The 8,342-nt window shown below is 44.6% G+C and overlaps 1 protein-coding gene across 1 annotated transcript in view; it reads right to left on the bottom strand.

Annotated features, from left to right (window-relative positions):
* Positions 1–7,087: 7,087 nt before the first annotated feature.
* Positions 7,088–8,342, bottom strand: part of SLC43A3 (solute carrier family 43 member 3) — a 28,240-nt gene continuing 26,985 nt past the window's right edge. The window contains exon 16 of the transcript XR_002732288.2: positions 7,088–7,135. The gene's annotated coding sequence lies outside the window, so the exon portion shown is untranslated. The remainder of the gene's footprint in view (positions 7,136–8,342) is intronic.

Here is an 8,342-nt window from a genome sequence, read left to right as displayed (position 1 = left end):
CACATTAGTAAGTTGTAGTGCTTTCTTCACCATCTCATCCAGCCATCCATCCCCATTTCCTCTGCCACTTTCCTAGTTGCCTGCTGACCATTTTTCATCTGGATCATTTCAGTGGCTCCCAAATTACTTTGCCTACCTCCAGTCTTACCACCTCCTCCACCTCTGATGCACTGTCTACAAGCAGCCAAAATGAGCTTTCTAAAACCCAGAACTGATTACACCAGCACTTTCCAATTACTCCTTCTTGCTCTCCAGCACACTCTCTTTATGTTTTGGCCCCTACTTACCTAAACCTCTCAACACTGTGGACATTTTTGACTGGATACTTTTTTGTTACAGAGGCCTGTCCTGCGCATTGTTAGATGTTTAGCAGCCTCTCTAATCTCTACCCAAACGATACTAGTAGTACCTTCGCTGCTGGGCTGTGACAATCAAAACATGTCTCCAGACATTACCAAATGTCCCCTCTGAGGCAAAACTATGCTCAGCTGAGAATCACTTCTTGACAACCTCAGTTCTCCCCCTCACCACACACACATACACAGTGCTCCAATCATGTTGAACACTCTGCTATTTTCCTAATGTGACATGATCGCCCATATTTTGTCACATGTCATTTCGTCTGCCCAGAATGTCCTTTCCTCCCTAACCACTGTGCTCATTCCTTTTCTTCATCGAAGTTTCAACCAAGGATCACCTCTTCCAGGAAGCCTGCCTTGGCTCTCCCAGAGAAAGGTAGCAAGGAGACTAATCAGGGCTTCTCTCTAGTCCAGCCCCCTTCCCACCCATTGTAGCAATCTTCTTGCTGTTTCCCCAGTACAGCCAGAGCCTTGCCTCCTTCACCTGTGCCTCTCTGGTCCTGCACAGTTCCGGAAACACAGTACAGGCTCAATTCATGTTTGCTGTGTAAGTGAACACATGAAGAAAAACAATTTTTGTTTAAGCCTGTCAAAGATTGAGTTGGGCTCCCTGAAATGAGATCTTAGGCAGGAATTTCTAGGTGCTGAGTATGTTAAGTGCTCCACATCATTCAATCTTCTAAACAACTTTAGGACTCAAGTGCCATTAAACTTCATAAATTACAGACTAAAGACTGATCCTGGGAACGGTTAAGTCACTTGCCAGGCAAGTGTCAGAGCCAGGATCCGAATGAAGAGGCTGCGTTCTTGTCCATGCCTCACTTCCCTGTGGTGGTGAATAACTAGCACAAAGCCATTTGCATACAGTTCTTTAATGTAACTTACCCTTTGCTTACGTTCTTTGTGTGTACATTCTTTAATATAACTTACCCTTTGCTTACGTTCTTCAATGTAACTTACCCTTTGTCTATGTTCTTTAATGTAACTTACCCTTTGCATACGTTCTTTAATGTAACTTACCCTTTGGGTGTGTACGTTCTTTAATGAAACTTACCCTTTGGGTATGTACGTTTTTTTTTTTTTTTTTTTTTTTTTTGAGACGGAGTCTCACTCTGTCGCCCAGGCTGGAGTGCAGTGGTTGGATCTCAGCTCACTGCAAGCTCCTCCTCCCAGGTTTACACCATTCTCCTGCCTCAGCCTCTCGAGTAGCTGGGACTACAGGCGCCCACCACCTCGCCCAGCTAATTTTTTATATTTTTTTAGTAGAGACGGGGTTTCACTGTGTTAGCCAGGATGGTCTCGATCTCCTGACCTCGTGATCCGCCCATCTCGGCCTCCCAAAGTGCTGGGATTACAGGCTTGAGCCACCGCGCCCGGCCGGTATGTACGTTCTTTAACGTAACTTACTCTTTGCTTATGTTTTTTGTATGTACATCCTTTAATGTAACTTACTCTCTGAGTATGTTCTTTAATGTAACTTACCCTTTGGGTATGTACGTTCTTTAATGTAACTTACTCTTTGCTTACCGTCTTTAATGTAACTTACCCTTTGTCTATGTTCTTTAATGTAACTTACCCTTTGCCTACATTCTTTAATATAACTTACCCTTTGCATACGTTCTTTAATGTAACTTACCCTTTGGGTGTGTACGTTCTTTAATGTAACTTACCCTTTGGGTATGTACCTTCTTTAATGTAACTTATCCTTTGCTTATGTTCTTTGTATGTATTCTTTAATGTAACTTACCCTCTGCATATGTTCTTTAATGTAACTTACCCTTTGTCTATGTTCTTTAATGTAACTTACCCTTTGCCTACACTCTTTAGTGTAACTTACCCTTTGCATACGTTCTTTAATGTAACTTACCCTTTGGGTATGTACGTTCTTTAACGTAACTTATCCTTTGCTTATGTTCTTTGTATGTACATTCTTTAATGTAACTTACCCTTTACATACATTCTTTAAGGTAACTTACCCTCTGCATACGTTCTTTAATGTAACCTACCCTTTGCCTATGTTCTTTAATGTAAATTACCCTTTGCCTATGTTCTTTAATGTAGTTTATCCTGTAAGTTGCACGGGGCAGGTGGTGATTTGGAAAGCACAAAGAATGTGGTCCTTGGATTTTAAAAGACCCTAGTTCCATTCTTGGTTCTGCTGGACCACCCTGGTAGTTCCCTCATCCCCCTAGTCTCCTGTTGCTCACCTGTGAGTTGTTAAGGATGACCACCTCGCAGATGTTGCAAGGCTTGAGGAGGACAAACTGAAATGTGGTGACACAGTAATCTACTAAGTGCCTGAAACATGGTGCCCCCAACAAACAAACAACAATCCTGAATATTGTCCTATGTTAGGGATAGAAAAAACAAGGCTTGGAAAACTTAAGTGGTGGTCCAAATTTTGCATGCTAGTAAACAGTGGAGCTTGGAAAAGAACTCTAACTCTTCGTTTTCTGTGAGGAGAAATTTTCTGAGCCTCTTCTACATAAATGCTCATTACCGTGTGAGACACATCACAGTCCCCACCATCAGGGAACTAGAAGCTCAGAGTTGGGATTATAGGTTGAATCTCTCTCTCTCTCTCACTCTCTCTCTCCCCCCCTCCCCTCATGTGTCCAGTATTTATTGATTCATCGAGCCTCCATTCTGTGCTAAGTAGGGTACAAAGTTCTCAGGATACAGTAGGCAAATAAAAAATATACAGTTACTGTCTGCGTGGAGTTCCCGAATGAAAGCCTAACGGAAGACACACCTGAATATTTTTAAAATCCTATGATAGTACATTAAACTGCAACTGTGACAAGCTCTACGCCAGAGAGGTACCTGGTGCTATGAAAACCAGTACTAGGTAACAGTACAGAAAGGAAGGGATATCTGGGCTGAGAACTGAGAGAACTATAGGAGTTAGCTATAGGTTGGGTAGGACGCATTCCACAGAAACACAATAAAACTGTTTCACGGCCAGGCCTGGTGGCTCATGCCTGTAATCCCAGCACTTTGGGAGGCTGAGGTGGGCGGATCACAAGGCCAGGAGTTTGAGACCAGTCTGGCCAATACGGTGAAACCCTGTCTCTACTAAAAATACAAAAAAATTAGCCGGCGTGGTGACGCATACCTGTAATTCCAGCTACTCAGGAGGCTGAGACAGGAGAATTGCTTGAACCTGGGAGGTGGAAGTTGCAGTGAGCTGAGATCGCGCCATTGCACTCCAGCCTGGGTGACAGAGCAAGACTCTGTCTCAAAAACAAACAAATAAAAAACTGTTTCACTGTCATATAGTGTACTTGACCTGTAATATGATTTTGCATATGTAATAAAAATTAGTAACTGCCATTAATGAAGGACCCTGGGCCAGGGCCGACAACTTTTCACGTGGAGACTTAGGTATCCTTCTTACTCTCTGAGGTAGGCACTACAGGTAGCAAACAAAGGCACTAAGATGCTTCATGACTCCTAAAACGACACCTGATCTGAGAACGTGATAACAGGACTCGGATCTGTCTGCCTGCACTCTTCCCCAGCCCAGGGCTCTGAAAGAAATTCATAGCCCCGCCCCTGATAATTGACATTCCTATGCACTTGGATTCTCTCTGTTGACTGCTGGGGAGACAAAAGTATCGCAAAATTTGAATGTAAAGATTAATATTTTTCATTGACTTTGGCTTAAGATTTGGAGTAATTCGAAAGTCTTTTTTTTTTTTTTTTTTTTTTTTTTTGCCTTTGAAGTTTTCCCATTCCAAATAATAAAGAACTTCTGTTGTTTTTTTAGATGGAAACAAGCTAAGGCAAGTGCTTGCAGGGAGGTTTTCCATCCTGACCTATAGTAGTGGCATTCCAGACTCCACCAGGAGTGAAATGTGGTGCAAGCTCTGAAGGGTGCACAGATGTTACTACTAACACCTGCGGCCACACACAGCACATCTGCTACAAGCCAGGTGGTTTATACTGATCACTCACTACATGCCAGGTCCTCTTTGAAGTGCTTGATGTTCGTCCAGCCACTCAATCCTTACAACTCTATAAAGTATTCCTATTGTTACTCCGTTTTACAGATGAAGCAGTGGAGGTACCAGGAATCTAAGTGCCAGAGCTTGTGTTGGGAGGAACTGGAAGTTGGTCTTGGACAGTCCATTTCCAGATGGACTGTCCAGAGCCCAAGCTGCTGCTACCTTTTATTCCCAAGGTTAGTCCTTGCAACAAACCCCTGTGGTACCTATTTCCATTACAGCTAAGGAAACTGAGGCTCAGGGGGGTTAAGGTCACACAGCTGGTCAATGCCTGCAAAGCACAGAGCCTTTCCCACACACCCTACTGCTCTAGCCTACCTGCAGGCCTGCGAGGTGACACTGGACCCAGGAAAGAATATGCTGAGGGGCCTGTGAGCAGATGTTTGGGCTTAGAACATAAAAACTCAAAATCGGGCCGGCTGCAGTGGCCACACCTGTAATCCCAGCACTTTGGAAGGCCAAGGCGGTAGGATCACGAGGTCAAGAGATCGAGACCATCCTGTCCAACATGGTGAAACCCCGTCTCTACTAAAAATACAAAAATTAGCCGGGCGTAGTAGCACCCACCTGTAGTCCCAGCTACTCGGGAGGCTGAGGCAGGAGAATCACTTGAACCAGGAGGCAAAGGTTGCAATGAGCAGAGATTGTGCCACTGTACTCCAGCAAACAAACAACAACAACAACAACAAAAAAAAAACACCTCAAAATCCCTGAAGAGTCTGGTGTGAACACAAGCCATGGTCCTGGGTTTAAGACTCACTCAGACATTGTCCTGTCTGTGAACTCCTTATCACCAAAGGACTGGAGCTTATGCCTGGAAGCCTGGATGGAAAATGTTCTTCCCAAAGAATGTCAGAGGAATGACTCACTGCTGTGCCCATGTCACACCTGAAGCATTTGAGAATCATCTATCACCTGAGGGGCTGGCAGGAAAAAGGGCTCCTAGACATAACCACTGGGGCCATCACTCCAAGCTTTGAATTTGGGAAGGGTTGCTTGAGCCTGGGAGGTCAAGGCTGCAGTGAGCCATGATCTTGCCACTACACTCCAGCCTGGGTGAAGACTGAGACCCTGGCTCAAAACAAAAACAAAACAAAACCAAACAAAAAAACATTGCAGGAGGAAGGCTCTTAGGGCAGAAAGGTGAGATCTGTGCCTGTGGGTCACTTCTCCTGCTTACTCCCTCTTGCCCATCTTCCCTAGAAATCATCTCTGATTCTCACAGAATAGACGCATTCTTGGCAGCACTCGGGCAGGACCTGCCAGCACCTTCAGCTAAAGCACAGTTAGCACCAGATTATGGATGATTAGCAGGTGTGAGGTCATTCTCTGGAATATCCCAAGGTGCTCTTTTGTGATAAGCCCACTTGACAACTGCTCGCCCGCCCGCTGAGTGTTATTATTATTTGTACTCTCTAGTCTGCTCACCGAAGCTGCCCTCTGGCTCCCCACCATCTAGGACCCCTGCACAAGCAGGGAAGGGGAAAGGGAGTAGGGGGTGGATGGGGATAAATAAGGTATGGCAAAGCCATGAGATGGAGTTGTGAGCAGCTATTTAAAATCATGGTTTTGGCTACTATTTGATTACATAAGGAAAAGCTTATGAGATAATTCTAATTATGACATACATCCAGTCAAGTGACAGCAGGGAACATAGCAACATGTTAACCATGATTATCTCTGAGTTGTCCATTTAATAGTGATGCGTCTTTTCTATGCCCCTCTTTATTTTCTCATCTGTTTTACAATGATATCTTTCTTACAAGAGAATAAATGCAGGCTGGGCATGGTGGCTAATGCCTCAAATCTCAGCACTTTTGGAGGCCAAGGCAGGAGGATTGCTTGAGGCCAGGAGTTCAAGGCTGCATTTAGGTATGATGATGCTGCATTCACCCTGGACAATAGAGCAAGACAGGAAGAAAGAAGAAGAAGGAGGAGAAGGAGAAGGAGGAGGAGGGGGAGGGGGAGGGGAGGAGAAGGAGGAGGAAGAAGAAGAAGAAGAAGAGGAGGAGGAGGAGGAGGAGAAGGAATAGGAGGAGGAGGAGGAAGAAGAAGAAGAAATGTAAAGTAAAGGTAATGTCTAAATGAATGTGACCTTGCAAGTCAGACAGACCTGGTTTAAATACCAGCCCCACAATGCACTAATGGGTGAACCTGACTTTCTTCATCTGTGAAACGGGGCTGATCATATGCACTTCCCTGGGCTGAATAGGCTTAAAGGGGATCATCACATGAAGTTCCTATTTCATGCTGTTTTCTGTTCCTCACACAGCAGGTGTTCTCCCCCTGAGGGAAGGGCCCAGGTTGGCACTGTGGGGGTGTGATGGGGGCCAATTCATCTCCAGTTCCTCTCTACTGAGGCTGGTTGCAGGAGAGAAAGGTTGCATTGGAAGCCCATTGCTGATTGAAATCAAAACTTGTGAAACTCCTGGGTTGCTTGCTTCCTCAACGGTTCCACTTGAGGAAGAAGTTGCAGGAGGTGCCAGGTACAGTGGCTCACACCCATAATCCCAACACGTTGGGAGGCCAAGGTGGGAGGATCACTTGAGCCCAGGAGTTTGACACCAGCCTGAGCAACAGAGTGAGACTCCCCAATCTCAATAAATAAATAAATAAATAAATAAAAGATTAGCCAGACGTGGTGGCATGAACCTGTAGTCCCAGCTACTCAGGAGTTCAAGCAGGAGGATTGTTTGAGCCTGGGAGGTCGAGGCTGCAATGAGCTGTGATCACACCACTGCACTCCACTCTGGGTAACAGAGTGAGAACCTGTTTCAAAATAAATAAATAAATAAATAAATAAATAAATAAATAAATAAATAAATAAATAAATAAAGTTGCAGGAGGAAGACTCTCAGGACAGAACAATGAGAGCTGCGCATATTACAGATGATATGTTAAAACCAAAAAAAGATGCCTGATGTCCATCAGTTGGTGAACGAACAAAGGAAACGTACCGTGTTTGGGATATTATTTGGCAATCAAGAAAAGTACTGACGCGTGCTCCAACACGGATTAATCTTGAAAACATGAGACTAAGTGAAAGAAGGCCAAACACAAGAAACTGCGCTTCTCCCACTTACTCTCCTCTTGCCCATCTTCCCCAGAAATCATCTCTGATTCTCACAGAAGTGTACTGTACACTTTCTGGGGAATCCAGGCGTCTTTTCTTCCTTTACATAACAGTTTTATTGAGATATAATTAACATACCATAAGTCCACCCATTTTCATCACCCAAAAGAAACCCCTTCCTCATTAGCGGTCACTACCCATGGCCTCCACCCAGGCCTACCCAATCATGAATCTACTACTTTCTGCTGCCTCTACAGATTGGCCTATTCTGGAAATTTCTTTTTTTCCCTTTTATCTTTCTTTCTTTCTTTCTTTTTTTTTTTTTTTTTGAGACAGAGCCTCCCTCTGTCACCCAGGCTGGAGTGCAGTGGCACGATCTTGGCTCACTGCAACCTCCACCTCCCAGGCTCAAGCAATTCTTGTGCCTCAGCCAACCAAGTAGCTGGGATTACGGGTGCATGCCACTACGTTCGGCTAATTTTAAGTAGAGACAGGGTTTCGTCCTGTTGGCCAGGCTAATCTCGAACTCCTGGCCTCAAGTGATGGGTGCATGCCACTACGTTCAGCTAATTTTAAGTAGAGACAGGGTTTCGTCCTGTTGGCCAGGCTGGTCTCGAACTCCTGGCCTCAAGTGATCTGCTTTGGCATCCCAAAGTGCTGGGATTACAGGAATGAGCCACTGCACCCTGGCCCGACATTTCATATTTAAACAGAATCATTAGCAGTTTCTTGTGTTTGGCCTCCTTTCACTTAGTCTCATGTTTTCAAGATTAATCCGTGTTGGAGCACGTGTCAGTACTTTTCTTGATTGCCAAATAATATCCCAAACATGGTACGTTTCCTCTGCCCGTTCACCAACTGATGGACATCAGGCATCTTTTTTTGGTTTTAACATATCATCTG

Source organism: Piliocolobus tephrosceles, chromosome 13 (genome assembly GCF_002776525.5).
Source record: "Piliocolobus tephrosceles isolate RC106 chromosome 13, ASM277652v3, whole genome shotgun sequence".
In the NCBI taxonomy this organism is placed as follows: domain Eukaryota; kingdom Metazoa; phylum Chordata; class Mammalia; order Primates; family Cercopithecidae; genus Piliocolobus; species Piliocolobus tephrosceles.
This window is presented reverse-complemented; position numbering and strand designations above follow the sequence as displayed.